This window comes from Lissotriton vulgaris, chromosome 5 (genome assembly GCF_964263255.1).
Source record: "Lissotriton vulgaris chromosome 5, aLisVul1.2, whole genome shotgun sequence".
Lineage (NCBI taxonomy): Eukaryota > Metazoa > Chordata > Amphibia > Caudata > Salamandridae > Lissotriton > Lissotriton vulgaris.
Window position 1 is genome coordinate 1008139780 of NC_141693.1, and position 19785 is coordinate 1008159564.

Here is a 19785-nt window from a genome sequence, read left to right on the forward strand (position 1 = left end):
AGGAGCTTAAAATAAAGAAATTGCCTTACATGGGCGTCACAAAACCGTTGGGCGCTCATTTAATGCTGTCCACTAAGGAAAGGATTTGGAAAGGGGAGTACGTGGAATTATTGAAGCTCTTACATAGGGAAGTTAGGTCTAAGGAGGGGTCTAAGGAGGAAGAGTACGAGTTGGCCAAGCGCCCAAAGGTTCCTTTGACAATCGAAAATTGGACAGCGGCATTTCTTATATATGCTAGCGTGTACTGTGAGAAATTCCCTGAGCGCTGTGTGGCCCTTTTTAAGTATATGGATGTGATCAGAAAGGCGCAGATTACTGGCAGTGGTTATGCCTGGTCACAGTACGATGAGGAATTCCGGGCTCGGATGGCTTGGGATCCTGAAGCAATATGGGGGGAGTTGGATAATGACTTGTGGCAACACACTATGGGAGCATCGGCGGGTGGTAAGACGATTTTCACAGCTAGTGGGTATCCATTACCTTCGCGGCCCTTTCAGGGTAAGCCCACTCGGGGAGGGGTGGGTGCAGCTGCGTCAGTCCAATCTGCCAATGGGACCTGTTGGGATTTTAACAGAGGATATTGCCCGAGAGAGTATTGCAAATTTAGACATGAATGCTCCCAATGTGGTAGAACGCACCCATTGTCCAGGTGTTGGGGGCCTCGGGTTACAGGGGGTAGACAGTGGTCACAGCAGACGGCCAATGCCCCTGCTCCTGCACAGCAGCCTCAACCTAACAGGGGGGGGGAAAACACTTCTGGAACTGGGCCCAAAGGCTCATACGCCAGTTAATCCTTTTCACTTGGCGGTGGCTCTGAGGGGTTATGGGAATGTCGAGGCTGCTAAGTAATGGTTTTCAGGAAGGTTTTCGACTTGGTTACACAGGGCCGCGGTTGCGGCGGTGGTCAAAGAATCTTTTGTCAGCCAATGAACATCCAGAGGTGGTGCAAGACAAATTGGACAAGGAAGTGCGTGAAGGAAGGATGGCGGGTCCTTTTGATGATTGGCCCTTGGAAAATCTTATTGTCTCCCCAATTGGTGTGGTACCTAAAAAAGAGCCTGGGCAATTTCGTTTGATTCAACATTTGTCATGGCCGGAGGGCTCATCGGTTAACGATTTCATTGATGGTGAGGCCGCTTCAGTGTCTTATTCTTCAGTGGATGTGGCCATGGCCCTGGTTGTTTCTGCCGGCACTGGTGCGGCAATGGCAAAATGTGACATCAAATCTGCATTCCGTTTATTGCCAGTACATCCTGGGGATTGGGATCTTTTGGGGATTCAATTTCAAGGGAAGTGGTATGTTGATAAGGCTCTACCAATGGGTTGTTCCATATCCTGTGCGTTATTTGAGACCTTTAGCACATTTCTACAATGGTTTTTCACCAACACGTCAGGACACCAGTTGGTGACTCACTACCTGGATGATTTCTTTTTTGTAGGCGCTCCCAATTCCTCAGCATGCCAGAATGCTTTGCGAACATTCCAAACTCTGATGGACTTTTTAGGTGTGCCGTTGGCACCAGAAAAGACAATGGGCCCATGCGCGACCATGTCTTTTTTGGGGATCGAAATTGATTCTAATGTTATGGAGGCACGCTTACCAGTGGATAAAAAAGCAAAAATGTTGGACCTCTTACATGTTATGTTGAACAAGGCAAAGGTGACAGTGAAGGAAGTTCAGGTGCTGCTGGGCCATCTTAATTTTGCTCGTAGGGTGGTCAGGGCAGGTAGAACTTTTTGCAGGCGTCTGGGTAGAGCTCTGTCTGGTCAGTTTTTACCTCACCATCACGTCCGCTTGTCAGCAGGTGTTAAGGAGGATCTGCGGATGTGGGTAGCATTTTTACACTCTTTCAATGGCATTCCTCTGTACAGAGAAGAGAATTGGATTTGGGACGTCCAGATTTTTTCAGATGCTGCAGGCAGTGATGGTTTCTGTCTTTACTGGCAGGGCAGATGGTGCGCTGAACAGTGGCCTGCTGCGTGGAAGAACGGAGGCAGGAGTATTGCCTTCCTTGAGCTTTTCCCTGTGGTGGTGGCGTTGACTTTGTGGGGTCAGGAGCTTGTCACAAAAAAGTGCTGTTTCGAATTGATAATAAGGCTGTGGTGGAAATTATCAATCGGCAGTCGGCCAGGGATGCTCACATCTTGAAGCTCTTGCGAGTCTTTGTGTTGGGGTGCTTGACGTATGACATCAGTTTTAAGGCCTTACACATTCCTGGGGTGGACAATGACATTGCGGATGCTTTGTCTCGTTCACAGTGGGAGAGATTCCATGGGCTAGCCTCGGAGGCGGACAGGACGCCGACCCGCATGCCAGAACATCTGTGGACTGTAGGCGAGACAGGGTTTTGCAGTTGGTGATAGGTTCGCTCGCAGTTTCCACTAGGGCAGCGTATGAATTGGCCTGGAAGGAGTTTTTGGAATCTGGGGCCGGCTGGCGCGCTCCGGGCTGGAGACGATCTGAGGATGTGGTACAGTTCATTCTTCACTTGATGGACAGGGGTTTGACACGTGTGACGATTGCTGGAAAATTGGCTGGTATTGCGTTCATGGGCAAATTACTGTGGGGCTATTCTCCTTCAGCAGGGGAGGTGGGTAAGCGCATGCTGGAAGGTTGGTCTAGGGAGAGGGGTAGGGAACACATGGTTCGCCAACCTTTGTCTTGGCAGACATTGGCCCGAGTTTTGCAGGTTTTGCCCTCAGTTTGTTTGAATGAGTTTGAAGTTTGTCTGTTTTCTACTCTTATGGTTTGGATGTTTTTTGGTGCTTTTAGAGTTTCTGAGTTACTGGGGTCGAAAGTTACTTTTGGGGTGGGGTGGGGGAATGTTCGATTTTTGGACACAGGGTTGCACGTTTGGTTGGCTCGGGCAAAAACTGATCAACACAGCAAGGGGAGGGGCATTTGGCTGGAAGCTTCTTCCCCTTCTGAGACGTGTCCTTTGAGGTGGGCCAGGCGTTTGCGGGACTGTTCGGGGGCCGCCTTTGAGGGCCCTGTTTTTAGACATATGGATGGCTCCAGGGTGACTGAGTATCAACTGCGCATGGTTTTGCGTAAAGCGCTGCGCTTCATGGGATTGGATGAGACACAGTATGGTACGCATTCTTTCAGGATTGGGGCAGCAACGGAAGCTCATAACAGGGGTTGGTCGCAGCAGGACATTATGTCTTTAGGGCGTTGGTCCTCCAACTGTTTTAGGCGCTATGTGCGTACTGATCCTGTTTTGGTGCCTGCGGATGATAATTTTTCTTGAGTTTGATGCTGCTTTTCTTTTTCAGGTTCTGTGGCCGGACCCCGTTCTTCTGTCATGACGATCTGGATAGTGGGACATTCCTTCATTAGGCGCGCGGCAGATCAAGCTATAAGAAGTTATTTTGGTCCCTCGCTTGGTTTTAATTCTCGTCTGTTTAATGTTGTATGGAAGGGGAAGGGAGGTATGATCTGGAGGGAGCTTATCCCGGCCTTGAATTCTTGGTTGGTGGGGGGTATTTGTCCTGATGTATTGCTCTTGCACCTTGGTGAGAATGACCTTTGTGGGGTGAAAGGGGTGGTTTTATTGAGAGCGATGAAGAAGGATCTTTCCCTTATTCGTCAACAATGGGCGGGCTGCCATGTTTTATGGACGGAGTTGGTCCCTAGAAGAACCTGGAGGGGTGCGATCAAGCCTAGGGCAGTGGATAAGGCGCGAAGGAAGTTGAATTTGGAGGTTTCCCGTTTTTCTAGAGATCTGGGTTTTGGGCGGGTGTCCCATAAGGACATCCGTTATGACACTATGGAGTTTTTTCGCAGCGATGGTGTTCATCTGTCTCGTATAGGGATGGATCTATATTTATTGGAATTGCGAGAGGTGCTCTCCAGGTGCTTGAAGATTCAACATTTTTTGGGTTGAGGTGTTCTGGTTCCTTGGTTGGTTAGTTTTGGGGGGCAGAAAGAGAGGAGGGTAATTCCTTTCCCCCTCTTTTCTGGGTGGCGGAAATTGGGCGTTCTTGGTCATCAGGGACATGAAGGTTGTTGGGTTTTTGCTAAAGTTGGGCTATGGCTGGAAAAGTTTAAATAGTTGTTTCGTGGGGTGGTTACAAGGTTTTGGGTAATGTAAGTTGTTGGTGGGTAATTTTTGGAATGTGATGTTATGCGGTGGGTTGGGATGATATTTAAATGATTATCAGGTTTTGGTATTGTTTGAATTGTAATAATGTTGTGCTGGGTGGGGGCGGGGTTTGTGACGTGTTAGGGGTGGGCCTGACATTTGGGGTTGTAAGGTAACATCTTATTTAGTGAGGACTAGTTTTGTGAGGCGGTTGCCAGGTTTGTATTGTTGTAAATATGCACCTGTTTCAATAAAAGCGGCCTTTTGCACACTCTCAATTTGGTCTGGTGTCTGCTCACCCCCCCTCACCCCTCCCTCCCAAGGGGGGCTTGGGGGGGGCAGCCGACCGTAGGGAGGTCCCCACCCCCGGGCTGATTGGGAGGGGCTAGTGGGGGGGGGGTTGTCCTCGGAGCGCCAGCCTTGGGCTGCTTTTGGGCTTGTTTTGGGCTCCCTTGGTTCCTACTGAGGGAGCCCAGTTATACATTCCTTTGGCTCCTCCTCCCGGCCACCATTTTAGGTTGAATGACCTGGTGGCCGGGAGCTCATTAGATTAAGTTGAAAATGTTCCCTCCCCCCCCCCCCCCCTATTCTCGGTTAGCTCTGTTTCCTTTTTTTCCCCGGGTCTTTTATTTATTTATTTAAATTTATTTATTTTATTTAGTTTATGCTTCCATAATTTTCGGGTCTTTTTGTCGGAACAGGTGGATATGGGGTAACAAACTTTTGTTCATTGTCGCTTGGAACAGGTGCCGTGCGGAAATTGGGCGTTCTTGGTCATCAGGGACATGAAGGTTGTTGGGTTTTTGCTAAAGTTGGGCTATGGCTGGAAAAGTTTAAATAGTTGTTTCATGGGGTGGTTACAAGGTTTTGGGTAATGTAAGTTGTTGGTGGGTAATTTTTGGAATGTGATGTTATGCGGTGGGTTGGGATGATATTTAAATGATTATCAGGTTTTGGTATTGTTTGAATTGTAATAATGTTGTGCTGGGTGGGGGCGGGGTTTGTGACGTGTTAGGGGCGGGCCTGACGTTTGGGGTTGTAAGGTAACATCTTATTTAGTGAGGACTAGTTTTGTGAGGCGGTTGCCAGGTTTGTATTGTTGTAAATATGCACCTGTTTCAATAAAAGCGGCCTTTTGCACACTCTCAATTTGGTCTGATGTCTGCTCACCCCCCCTCACCCCTCCCTCCCAAACATTGTCGTACGTAGTTGAATAGAGGGCTGGATGGTGAAGAGGGCACCTTTTGTTTGTAGGGGGTTTGCTGATGGGGGGGTGGGCTTGCATGCTGGAGAGGAGACCACTTGTCTGTGTATTTGCGAGGTGGGGGAGGGGAACAAGTCGAGCGACTCGACTTGTGAGGGGGATCTGTTACCTCAGAAAGAGTCTGTGACAAATAACGTTTTGGCTATTTACCTGACAAAATGTGCCTCTCAGAAGGTACCAATGAACTATATTAAATTAGACTGTAAGAAATGCTCAATGTTTTAAGTTTTATATTCCCTATTGCAGGGAATGAAAAAAAGGCCAACGTTCATCAAGTTTATCCCACGTTTCGGTAGTGAAGACTCCCCTGAGGCCTTTTTTTCCGCCAAGGGAAAACATATTTCCAAACAGAGAAGAAAACAAGCATTTGCAATGCAATAGTTCTGTCATTTACTAGTGTTTGAGCTACTGGCATTGTAAATGGCAATGTGTAGTAAATTACTTCTCTACTATTCTCCACTGAATAGAATGTACCATGACATCATAGAATGCCTGGGTGTCTCTCTGTGCCCACAGTGTCAGTTGGTCAACTCAGGCTGAGCTCGAGCTTGCTCCTGGTGGGGTTTTATCTATACTTCCTATCTTCTCCTACTTACCTATCCTAGAAGGAATCTACAAAAAAGGATTATCTACTTACACAGTTGGACTGTGCATCTTCCTTTACTACAACTTGGCGACGATCTTGAACCTACGCGTGGAGTAAGGAGAAAGGACAACTAAAGAACCAAGGAACTAAAGACATTAAGGGCTTGCAAAACGTCAATTGAAACTCAAAGATAACACCCCGGCTAGCCCCACCAGTGTCCCCTACTATCTGGACAGCCTGAAACCTGGCGTTTGTTACTGATGAGCCTGCTGTCACCCTGCTGCTGTCTGAAAAAAGTCTCTCCACCAACGCTTTTCCCTGAGGCCTGCGGTGTTTATCTATTTCATCTGGCCTTCATTCTGAGGGGGAAGCGTTGTGGTATAACAGTAGGTTTAATCTACTTCCTCAGTGAACTACTGTTGTATCTGGATCTAAAATCAGTATCCAGCAGAGTCTGCATAAGTATTTTCCACAGCGTCTTCAACGAAGTCTGAAGTTATTGGCTGATACTGGCAAGCTACACCTGAGGAGGATAGCGGTGTATTCTAACTTGCATCATATGTTTTTCTCCGCAGTGAGCACTGTGTAAGTGCTCATTCAATCTGGTATTCTGGCAGAATCAGTTATGAGTGCGGCGAACTTGAGGAACTTTCTGAGAGGAACGTTACGCTATCTAGGGTGGGCACTTGTGCATGTTTGTGGGGGCAGAGACTGTGTGTTTTTGCTGTGGTACGTGCACTTTGCCGTTTTTGTGCCCTAGAGTGGACCCCCGTCATGTCAAGCATGGCTTTTGGATTCAAGACTCTGCACACGCGTGGTGTCTCCGGTGAGCCGACGTGCATGTTTGAGGAGGCTGGGCTGTGTTTTGCCTGTGAGTGGGGGGGGGGGGCATTTTTCTCTATTTTGTGCACTTGTGATGCAATTTGCTTCATGGCAGTTTCAAACAAGTCACAAGCCTCTCCGTGCGACACCCTCGACACGCACAGTCTTACCGGTCTCGTGATGCCTGCATCTTCTCCTCTGTGACGTCCCGGCATTTCTGGATCCCAGTTGCCTATCAACGCACTAGTGCGCATATGTGACATGAGCCACCCGGCGCTGTGTCAAAAGCGTACCGCCATCTTGTGATTGCTTGTGGCTCACACTACAATCTGGTGCTATGTTCTCTTTGTGCCAGCCACGTTTCCTACCTTTGTAATTTTGGACCCAGTGCAGCACATATGTAATTCATCGAGGGACTTGGTGACTGTCTCCTGTTCTGTTCGCTGCACTCTCTTCTTCTTTCAAGTTTGCCAAGTGTGTTCTGTTTAGGGACACAGCTCTTCACTGCGATGATGAGGTGGTTTTATGGAGTTTCTACACAGCCCTTCTTCTTCGGCCATGAAGCTGATCGTGTTCCATCGCCATTGGGTTCGGGTGAGATGTCACTCATCAAGTGGTTAAAAAGCTTGTTTTGTAATTGATTACTATGCAGTACAATATTCTGTTTGCATTTACGTATCTATATTCTTTATGGATGTGTGGATGTTTGTTTTTTGGGAGAATTTGTGGGTGCATGGACTCAGTTTTAAGTCAGTTTTCACTTAAAGTGTGTGTACCATTGGACGGTGTATGTCTCGACTTAGTCTTCGTACGTAGAGTGTACCCATTTTTTTGGGGGGGGAGATTGTACCCTATCATGGGGAGTTTAGTTTCCTAGGGTGGCATCTTTTAACCCTACGGTGTACCCTTCTTTGGGGAGGTTGTGGGGCCAGTCAATACCCAATTCAGTTTTCTAGGGTGATGTTGTACCTTACGGTGTACCCTATGTAGGGGATGTTGTGTGCTGTGGTGTACCTTACTTTACGGAGGTTGTGTTGTTTGTGGGTAGTCAATGCCCCATATCAGTTCCCAGGGTGAGTATCCTGTGGTGTACCCTACTTTGGGGAGGTGGTGGTATTTGTGGGTAGTCAATGCCCCATATCAGTTCCCAGGGTGGGTATCCTGGGGTGTACCCTACTTTGGGGAGGTGGTGGTGTTTGTGGGTAGTAAATGCTCCATACCTGTTCCCAGGGCGAGTACACTGTGGTGTACCCTACTAAGGGGAGGTTCAGTTGTTTTCCATGGTGAGTTTCCCGTGGTGTACTCAACTTAGGGGAGGTGGTGTAATTTTCAGGGTGAATACCCTATGTTGTTCTCTTGTTTGGAGGAAGGTGATTTGTCAGTTCTAAGGGTTACTATCTATAGAGTACCTTTTAATGTTGACACTATGCTCTTGTCGAAGTCCACCTGCTTGGAACTCGTGGCCAAGGGTTTCTTGTTGGTAAGACTTTGAGTGAAAAGCCTTTTACCCAATTTTTAAGTGTCAGCATGCCTTCTATTCTGATCAGAGGAGCTATTGGTTCTTTCCAGAGCGTTTGTCTCTGGTGTATCTCTGTTGTGGGGTTTACCCTCTTCCGGCTACCTAGAGTGATCCTTACCTCTGTTGTACCTTTCATTGGGTATGTTGTATTTCTCCGAAGGGTCTGTGTCTACACCCACCTTTGTTTACCAGGGTGCCTACCCTGTAGTGTACCCATGTTTGGGGAGGTTGTGGGGGTGACCACCCTTCTTTGTTGCATGGGTTTTTATTCATCTAATCCACACACAAAAGGGGAGAGGGCCAAAATAGTTTAAACTCCAATACCCCAGGCCCCCTGAGGCAACTAGATGATCACACACAAGGGGTATATAGAGTGCACAAATACAACAAAGGAAAATTCCCAAATTTGGAAAAACTGCCCTCACTCACATACCGAAGTAAATGACATGCTTCATCATAGGGCCTGCTACAAACGCCCTGGTGTAGCCACATCCAGGGCGGCGCATTAGGGAGGGGAAAAGAAATAATAAATTCCACGTTACAAGACGTACAACACAGTCCGTCAATAAGTACAACGAATAACATACACGAGTGATAGAACGTGCAAGTGAACACCTCGTGGATCTGATGTGAGTGCGACGGAAAAAGTGCAGTAAGGATATGTTTAAAACTAATTAAGGGTGCCAATAGAAAGAATTACTTTATTAATCCCAATTTTGATACCCTTATCAGGATTAAAAGTGAAAGAGGATGGGAAAATGTCTTATTGAGAAAATGAGGTTCCTCAAGACTTCCCTCCTACCACTGCTAGAGTCAACATGTTTTGACCGCTTCAAATGTGCCCCGAGAGGTCACTTTGGTCTTCCTCAGGACTGTCGCAGTCAAATCCACTAGTTACCCATGCCGTAGTTTGGTCACTGGGTTTCCCGAATGGAGTAAGTCTCGTAAATCCGTACTCTTCCGGGTCTTCCAATCATTCAGTGGAGAAGATGTCCCCAAGAATAGGGGAGAACATTCACTGGAAAAGAGTAAGGAATAATGAGAAGGGTGCGGGTGCTCGGCCCCATAATTCTACTCAATTCCTCCCTGAGATTATTGATTTACTAACTCGGGTCTTTCTCCAACTAAAAAAGTTGCTTCAACAACGTTCCAAAAAAAAACTCATTCGTAAATCATTTTAGCCTGGATTGTCTTACTAAACCTTCCACGAGACTAGCTTCAATTGCTGAGTCTTAAATTCAAATGTTCGTTAGTCGGTATGGTCATGAATCAAGCAACACACTCACGGACCCCCGACTGAGCCTGGGACCCCCATGAGCCCACGCACACTCCACCTGTGAACCGCTTCAGCAAACAAACTTACTGAGTTTATGAACTACATAAACTCGAACTGGTGTCCGTCCGGGGGGTCTGCCCGTGAACGCAATCTGAAAGGAATGAAGCATACGTTGTGAATAGCAGCATCCCTCTTGTCTGTTGGGTGACGTTCAATTTGCTAGCTAGGGCACCGGACTTTGCAACCCTCCCCCGTTCACCTTACCGTTCAGTTAGGCTAGACCTGCCAAAAGCAATCCTGGACCGAATGACACCGCGTAGATGGAAGATGCGGTGTCCCTTCCTGTATTTACCGGTCCGTTCCGTCCCCGCCGTCTGAGGTCACGAGCGTCATGGCGTCCTGACGTCGACGTGGCCATGCGGTGGGGCTGTCGGGAAATGTAGTCTCAGTCTGGTCGTTCGTCACAATGCAACCATACCCACGGGTTGCCGGGGATAAAGTACATGACGGACGCCATCTGAAATAAAAACAAAGACCGAGCCGACAGTTTTAAACAATCCTGCTTCGATGTGCGATGACATGAGAAGTATGTTTCCCACATGAAATAATAATAATAATGAAGAAGGGGTAGTCCGGAAATGAGGTATCAATCTGGTCGTTCGTCAGATGCAACCATATCCATGGGTTGTCGGAGATAGTGTACATTACAAACGCCAGCAGAAAATCGAAAGTAGAAACAAAGACACAGCCGATGGTTGTAAACAATCCTGGTTCTATGTGTAATGGCATGAAAGGTATGTTTCCCACATGAGGTGATAATGAAGGGGTCTGCCAACAATGGATGATAGTAGCTGGTCCCGATCTTAGGTATCACTATTCCCACAGCTAGATAAAGAAAGTGGGGTTTATTGGCTATAGGAGGTATTGGCTGACTCTGATGTTTGGTATCTATAACCGCACTCGAACCAGAAATGTAATCAATTTCAAGAATGATATTGTGTGGATTATACTGCAAAATATCAATAGTTCAAATTATTACTAAAATAAGTAGTATGTGGTATATATCCATTATAATATTGCTTCACCGGGTAGAACAATCGTCCCCAATAATACGGGGGTAGTATAGATCAAAGTGACCCCATGATATAAGGCACATCCTTCATAGTGGCTCACTAGGGCATAATGACCTTCCCCGTTGCTGTAGTATAGTGGTAAGGTTTTGGTGGTTGAGGTGAACCCCTGATGGTAGATATTGGCTATCCCCTGATTCCCATTCAAGATTATACCCATCATATAATTGTACAATCGTGTACTATGTGTTGTCCCAAGTGTGTTAGTTTCTTAGGGGAACGACCGCAAGATCTGATGAGTAGATGGAAGAGTAAACTTCATAACCGAATGGGTAATCCAAAGTGACCATGGCCATATTTGAGGAATTAATTTATTTATAATTGTCTTCCCAGTGTCTGCCAGGGAATGTCATCATTTAATCCCACTTTATGGCTTCTTAAACAGTAGACCCATCGTTGTTCTTGCTGCAGTAACATCCTTTGATCATCTATTTGGTGTCTGCTGGATTTTATTTTCTCTATCACGGTCCATCTTATATCTTCTATGCTGTGTCCTTTCTCGGAGAAATGGGCCGTGAGTTTCGTATTAGATTTGCCACACCTTATTGTACTGCGGTGTTCCGTGATTCTGGTTCGTACCTTTCTGCTGGTCATCCCTACATACATTTTTTGGCAGGGACAAGTTAGCAGGTAGATCACTCCCTGGGAATTACAATTGGTGTGTGATCTCTGTTCCCAGGGAGTGTGGAGTCCTAGATTGATTGAAGTGGAGTTGTTCGTCAGGTGGCAGACACTACATGCCCCACAGAGTGTGTGTCCCGTCACTTTGGGTAGACCTGTTGCTGCAGAGTTTTCTCTTGCTGGTCCCTGGTCCCTCGGTCTAGTATGTATCAGAAGACCCCTCAAGTTTTGGCTGCGTCTAAAGGAGAATAGGGGTGTCTCAATTTTCATACCCCCAGTGTTGAGGATCTTCCAATTCTTCAAGACCAATTTTTTGATCTGTTGTGATGCCGTATTGAAGGTGGATACAAAAAACGTTTTTTTGGTCTGAGGTCTCATGTTTTTGGACAATAGTGCTTCACGGTTGATATTGAACGCTCGTTTGTTTGCTTTTTTGATGACTCGGGTGGGGTACCCCCCTCTGTTGTAGTCTCGAGGTAAGATTTTTTGCTTCTCAGTGAAATCATCTTTTTCGGAACAATTACGCCGAATCCGGAAGAATTGTCCCACTGGTAAATTCTCCCGTAAGGAGTGTGGATGGAAGCTCTCGAAAGCCAATAGGGCGTTCTTGTCCGTTGCTTTATGGAAAACCTTCGTTTTTAGGGTGCCGCCACTGGGTTCAATCACTAGGTCCAGAAAGGGCAGGTTGGTCTTAGTGACGGTCGAGGTGAAATGGAGGAACGGATTCTAGGCATTGAGCCAGTCCAGAAAAAGATCAATAGATGTTCTCTCGCCCCTCCATATCACTAAGACATCATCTATATAACGTCTCCACAGCCTCAAGTTGTTCATCCATAGACCACTAGTGTTCAACACTGAGAGTTCTTCAAATGCCCCAACATAAAGTCCGGCAAGGCTCGGGGCAAAAACACTCCCCATGGAAGTGCCATGGGTTTGGAGATAAAGTACCCCCTCAAATTCAAAAAAGTTTTTGCTGAGGGCTATTTCGGCCAGATGTAAAATGAAGGCCCGTGGGGTTTGATAAGGCCAGTCTCTTTCGAAGAGTAAGGACTCGAGGACCCTCAATGTCTCACGTTGTGGAATGTTTGTATAGAGGGCCTCTATATCAAGCCCTATCAGGAATTCGTGGTCAGGGTCAAATGCTACATCTTTCAACACATTTAAAATGTCCAGAGTGTCCCTCAAGTATGTAGGTAAGGTTTGAACCATTGGCTTCAAGAAGGAATCGCAAAATTGCGAGAGAGGTTCAAGCAAAGACCCCATCCCGGAGACAATAGGTCTACCGTGAGGGGGCCTTGCTGTTTTGTGGATCTTAGGAAGGCAGTAAAAGTAAGGAACCCTCGGATGTTTATTCACAAGAAACTCTGCCTCCTTTTCGGTGATCCAATCATTAGTCCTTGCCTCTTCCACCATGCGTACAATCTCCCTTGAGATCTCATCTTTGGGGTCCTCTCTGAGTTTTTTATAGGTCCTGGGGTCAGAAAGAAGGCGGGTGCATTCTTGACGATAGGGTGCTACGTCCATCACTACAATAGCACCCCCTTTATCCGCGGGTTTCAGGATAATTTCTTTGTTATTCCCCAGTGTTCTCAGTACTTCTCTCTCACAGTTGGATAAGTTGGAATAGTGACCGAGTTGTTGAGATCTGCTGTTTCCAAATCATGAACTACTGCTTCCTCAAAGGCCGCAATCTGTGGGGGAAGCAGCGTCAGTTGTGGTGTAAACGTCGATTTCGGGCGAAAATGAGTGTCACCGGTATTATCTTCGTTAGGGTTCCGGTCTTCAAAGAATACCTTCAGTCTCAGATTTCGGAAAAAGACAGCCAAATCTTGTCGGAGTTTGAAGAGGTCTGGGTAATGGGTGGGCACAACACCCAGTCCCTTATTCAAGAGTCGTTCCTCCATGGGAGTAATAGAATGTCCCGACAGGTTCACCACTAGAGAGGCTTGCGGCTCGTGCTCGGTGTGGTTCCCTGTGCCATGCTCCTGGTTAGCCGTTGGGTAATTTCTTGTTCTTGATCGGACCAGTTCACCCGTGTTGGTGGTTTCTGTTTGCCACGTCCTTTGCCCCGGCCTCTCCCTAAAAAAGGCCCCTGATAGTTTTGAAATTGGGGATTCTGAAATTCCGGATTTTGGAATCTTTGGTTGTCAAAGGTTTGATTCTGGAGAGGGCCTGGGGGTTGATATCCCATTACAGGCCAATTGTAAGCCTGATTGGGGTATGGTTGGAAAGGTTGATGGAAGAAAGGTGGTCTGGGACCTCGCCAATTCCCACGGCCTCGCCCTCTTCTCTTAGGTTGATATTCATCTAGCCATGCTTTGTTTTCCCTAAGGGAGGGGGATGGGGCGTGCAGTAGTAATGTTAGCATTTTATTGTATTTCTGCTCATGCTAATGGCATTTCTGATACCTCTTGTAGTACATTATTAGATGTGTGTATCTCATTATTGTACTTTCATGTAAATATTATATTTGAGGTATCTTACTTATCTTCCTCTCTATTTCTGCTGTCATTCCCTAAGGAAGGAGGATGTGTAGTAAATTATTTCTCTACTGTTCTCCACTGTATAGAATGTGCCATGACATCATAGAATGCCTGGGTGTCTCTCTGTGCCCACAGTGTCAGTTGGTCATCTCAGGCTGAGCTGCTTGGAGCTTGCTCCTGGTGGGGTTTTATCTATACTTCCTATCTTCTCCTACTTACCTATCCTAGAAGGAATCTATGGACTGTGCATCTTCCTTTACTACACAATGCCTTTTATTTATTTATTGTTTTTAAAACTGATGAATAAAAGGCGTTGTCATTTACAATGCCAATAGCTTAAACTTTCCCAAATGCGAGACCTATTACATTGCAAATGCGTTCATGCTTTAAAAATAGTAAAAAAGCGTTGGCAGAGAGTGTGTCCTGCCTGCAACAGCAGGCAGGACAAAGCTATTTGAGAAAATAGTGCTCACAGGCTATTATTAAAGACTACAGAGTAACAACACACATAATAGGGGGTATCTTCATGAAAGGTTAAAAAATGAGACAAGCCTGTACTAAGGAGGGACTAATAAACCTATTGACCAATAAATAGCCACAGTTAATGTGGACAATGACACAAGCCAATGAAAAATATGGGCGGAGCTTTAAGTTCCTACCTGAATGCAGCATGCCTCACAGGCCAGCGCATGCGCTGCCCAGTCTCGACCTAAAAAGAAAAAATGCCCTAATTAAGATGGTGGTGGGACCGACAGCCATCGGTGGGGATCCCACTGCCATCTAGCCCATCTGATCCGACTGCCACATTATGATGCAGGCGGTTGGATCACAACTGGTGGGGGAAAGACCACTGCATCCAACAGGATCAAGGATTAATCAATCGATCAATCACGGAATTTGTAGAGCGCACTACTTTCCCGCGAGGGTCTCAAGGCACTGGTGAAAAAAAAGGGAAGAGAAGGGGGGTGACGCTACTGGTCGAACAGCCAGGTCTTGAGTAGCCTCCTGAAGGTCAGCAGCTCTTGGGTCTGTCATAGGCTGAGTGGAAGGGTGTTCCATGTCTTGGCCACGAGGTGGGAGAAGGATCTGCCACCTGCGGTGGTTCTTCGAATGCGGGGGGACAGTGGCGAGGGAGAGGTCGGCGGAGCGGAGCTGGCGGTTAGGGACGTAGAAGAAGAGCCGTCTGTTGAGGTAGGCTGGGCCGGTCTTGTGGAGTGCCTTGTGTGCGTGGATGAGGAGTTTAAAGGAGATTCTCCTGTCGACGAGGAGCCAGTGCAGGTTTCTCAGGTGTGGGGTGATGTGGCTGTGGCATGGTACGTAGAGGATCAGGCGTGCCAAGGCGTTTTGAATGCGTTGCAGTTGTTTGATGAGCTTGGATGGGGCTCCCGCGTATCGGGCGTTTCCATAATCGAGTCTGCTACTGACGAGGGCCTGGGTGAGTGTTCTTCTTGTATCTGTCGGGATACACCTGTAGATCTTGCGGAGCATGCGGAGGGGGTTGAAGCAGGAGGAGGAGACTGCGTTGACTTGCTTGGCCATGGAGAGCATTGATCCGAGGATGACTCCCAATGTTGCGTTCTTGGTCGGTGGGTGTCGGGCTGCCCCCAGTGTCGTAGGCCACCAGGAGTCGTCCCAGGCTTAAGGGTTGGAGCCGAGGATGAGGACCTTCATCTTGTCCGTGTTCAGCTTTAGTCGGCTGCTCTTCATCCAATCGGCGACGGCCTTCATTCCTTTGTGGAGGTTGGATTTGGCGGTGAGGGTGTCCTTGGTGAGGTAGAGGATCAGTTGAGCGCCATCGGTGTAGGAGATTATGTTGAGGTCGTGCTGTCGGGCGAAGCGTGCGAGCGGGCCATGTAGATGTTGAACAGTGTCGGGCTGAGGGAAGATCCCTGGGGTATGCCGCAGATGATCTCGGAGGCTTCGGATCGGAACAGGGGGAGGCCGACACTCTTGGTTCTGCCAGAGAGGAAGGAGGTGGTCCATTCAGGGCCTTGTCTCTGATCCCAGCATCATGGAGGCGTGCTCATAGAGTGCGGTGGCAGACAGTGTCAAAGGCGGCGGTGAGGTCCAGCAGGATGAGGGCTGCAGTCTCACCATTGTCCAGCAGGGTCCTGATGTCGTCGGTGGGGGCGATGAGGGCAGTCTCGGTGCTGTGGCTGCTGCAGAAACCTGACTGTGATGGGTCCAGGATGCTGTTTTCTTCGAGGTATTGGGTTAGCTGTCCTTTGACAATCTTCTCAATGACCTTGGCTGGGAAAGGAAGCAGGGAGATGGGCTGAAAGTTCTTGAGGTCTCTCGGGTCCGCCTTGGGTTGTTTGAGCAGGGCGTTGATCTCGGCGTGTTTCCAGCTCTCTGGGAAGGTCGCAGTCTCAAAAGAGAGGTTGATGACGTTGCGCAGGTGGGGTGCGATGGAACTGCTGGCTTTGTTGAAGATGTGGTGCAGAAAAGGGTCTGACGGGGAGCCAGAGTGGATTGTGCTCATGGTCTTGATGATGTCATCGATGTTCACCTTGGCCCAGGCTGGCAAGGGGTCGTGGTCGATGGTGTGGGGTGAGTCTGGTGTGTCGGTGTCTGTTGGGGCTGTCTGGGTGTTGAAGTTGTCGTGGATGTCGGTAATCTTGCGGTGGAAGAAGGTGGCGAGGGAGTCGCACAGGGCTTGCAACAGCGGGATGTCGTTGGAGCTGGGGTTGGAGAGTTCCTTCACGTTGTTGAAGAGCTCCTTGCTGTTGTGTGAATTGTTGTCAAGGCGGTCTTTGAAGGATATCCTCTTGGCAGCCCTGATGAGGTGATGGTGGTTGCGGATGGCGTCTTTGTGGACTGCGTGGCTGTCCATTGTCTTTTCACTGTGCCATTCCATCTCAAGTTTCCGGCAGGTACGCTTGGATGCTTGCAGTTCCGGGGTGAACGAGCTGGCTCTCTTGCTGGTGTCTCTGTATGTGGGTTTTTTCAGCGGGGTGAGGGTGTTGGCGCAGTCGTCAATCCATCGTCTGAGGTTGCAGGCAGCGTTGTCGGTGTTGGAGAGGTGGGTGGGTGGGCTGAGAGCAAGGTTTGCCTGTAGTTGGTCTTTGGTGACTTTGCTCCAGCAGTGGCGTGGAATCTGTTGGGTCCGATGGTGTGTGGTGGGTTTCTGGAAGGTGAAGTGGATGCAGCGGTGGTCGGTCCAGGGGAGTACGGTGGTGTGGCTGAAGGAGACGTGGGAGCTTGAGGAGAAGACGGGGTCGAGTGTGTGGCCGGCGGAATGGGTCGGCGTTGTGATGAGCTTTCTCATTCCGAGGTTGGCGAGATTGATGATCAGGGTGGTCGAGTTGCTGTCGTTGTTGTTCTCCAGGTGAAAGTTCAGGTCTCCAAGGAGGATGTAGCCAGTGGAGGTTAGGGCATGCAAGTTTTCGAAGGAGTCGCAGAACTGGGGTCGGGGTCCGGGGGGTCTGTAGATGAAGGTGCCTCTTAGGGTGGTGTTGGATGTCGGTGTGGATCTGGAAGTGCATGTGTGCGGCGGTGCTGAGAGTGTCGTTGGTGCTGGTCGAGACCCTGATAGTGTTCTTGTGGACGATGGCGATTCCTCCTCCTACTCCATTGGTGCGGTCTCTGCGGGTGATCTTATAGCCGTCTGGAATGGCTATGGCGATGTCGGGTGCGGAGGAGTCGTTCATCCAGGTCTCTGTCAGGAAGGCGACGTCCAGGGATGATTTGTCAAGCAGGTCCCAGAGCTCGACGGCGTGTTTTTGTGCAGAGCGGGTGTTCAGTGGGATGCAACGGAGGTGGTTGGGGTCCTTCTTGACGGGCGCTTCGACGGCTTTGAGGCTGGTGTAGCTGCAGTTCCGGCAGGTGAAGGGACCACGAGTGTGTTTGGGGGCGGCCTTGAAGCAGGTGTGGGTCCGTGCTGAGTTGAGAGCGTGGATTGCGCTGGCATCGTTGCAGTGGCGATCGTCCTGGTGGGCACAGGGGGCGCGAGGACCAGGGGTTCCGGCTCTGGGCGCGGTCCATGAGCGGACGGGTGCAGACGGGCTTGCCTTAGGTGTGCCAGCGCCACACCCGCTGCGCATGGCAACGCAGCAGCCGTCATATATGGGTAGGTGGGAGGGAGGAGCACTTGGGATGTGGGAGGCAGAGGCAGCGAGTGGTCAGTCAGGAGGGCGGGGCCGCAGGGGATGCAGTGGTTGGAAATGGGAGCAGCGAGGGACACAGAACCAGGCACTGAATCAAGGGTACACAAGGGGAAACAGAAGTCAAAACAATCGGGCGCAGGGACAGGGGGCACACAAGGAGAAACAGAAGGCAAAATGCGCAGAGGGTCAGGCACACAAGGGGAACAGAAGGCAGAGGGCAAATGGGAAACAACAGGAAAAACAGGCACAGCAACGAGGAGGCAGTGGGGGACAGAGGGGGACAGAGGCAAGAGCACTAACCAGCAGCAGCAGGGCAGCACAGGCGGAGCTGTGTGGTGGGGGAGTGACCTACCTGGCAAGGTCAAGGGTCAAGTATCATGTCAGTGCAGCGGTTGGACTTCTAGTCCCTACAATGGGGTGGTGCCTGCTCAGGCACCGCCGTAGAAATTTCTGACGGCCCTTTCCTGGTGGTTAACCCACCAAGAAAAGGCAGGTGGAAAGGTGGAAAGTGACTTGGGGGGCCCTAGCAGAGCCCCCTTTCCCTCTGGGCCTCCGCTATGGGCCCAGGGGGGCACATATGGTGCCCCCCTACATATGCCTGCACTATGTGGCAGGCACCGCATGGTGCCTGCCAGATAGTGCAGGGATATGTAAGATGTAAATATTCTGTACTGCGGTGTGTGCTGCAGCCCACAGCACATGCCGCAATACAAAGTATACACATTTGTATTGTAATGAGGGCAGTAGGACTGCCGACTACTAGTAACATAACATGTGTATTTGTAAAGTGCACGTTCACCCCAGACGGGTCATCTTGGCGCTGAATAACAGATGTTTATTGTTATCCAACTCAATGGTGCTCATTTTATCAACCTCAGATGGAGGAAAGGCTGAGCAGACCGGGATTTGAACCTGTGACCATGAGGTCGAACACAGGCCCCTACAGTGGATGCATTAGTCCACTGAGCCACCAGACCCGGCAACCTAGTTGGGCGGTCCTGGCATTATAATTAGGCCCCAACTTAGGAAACACATTTGCAATGGCTACTCAAGTTTTTTTTTGCTGAACAAACAAGGGGTTGTGGGTAAAAAATGCCTAGAGTGGTGAGTGGGCAGTGGCAGTGTTCCAGCCGCTTCTACGATGCTAGCAGCAACGTTCCTGGTGTGTTAATTTTAACTGTTTTTAGACTATTAGGGGCTTTGTGAGGAGAGCGACTGAGGCTCCCTCCCTGCATTTTTAATTTATTTACTGGTATCTTCTGTGTTACCTGGAGGCACTGTTGGCATCACTTGGAGGCAAGCTGAATCGCGCCTGGGGAATGCTCTCGTTTCCTCCTTTCGCCCCGTTCTGACACAGTGACTAGCACCGATTGTGCGGAGGGCGTGGAAGGTCCGAGGCAGCCACTTCCGGTGCGCGGGGGAGGACGGTCAGCGCTCTAGTCAATCTGGACGCTGGGGGGGTTAAAAGCCACAGGAACTTGGGCCGCGAGGTGGTGAGTGGGCAGTGGCAGTGTCCCAGCCGCTTCTACGGCGCTAGCAGCAGTGTTCCTGCTGTGTTAATTTTAACTGTTTTTAGACTATTAGGGGCTTTGTGAGGAGAGCGACTGAGGCTCCCTCCCTGCATTTTTAATTTATTTACTTGCATCTTCTGTGTTACCTGGAGGCACTGTTGGCATAACTTGGAGGCAAGCTGCATCGCGCCGGGAGACTGCTCTCGTTTCCTCCTTCCCGCCCCGTTCTGACACAGTGACTAGCACCAATTGTGCGGAGGGCGTGGAAGGTCCGAGGCAGCCACTTCCGGTGCGCGGGGGAGGACGGTCAGCGCTCTAGTCAATCTGGACGCTGGGGGGGTTAAAAGGCGGATGTCTGCTCAGCCGCGCAGCGGACGAGCGC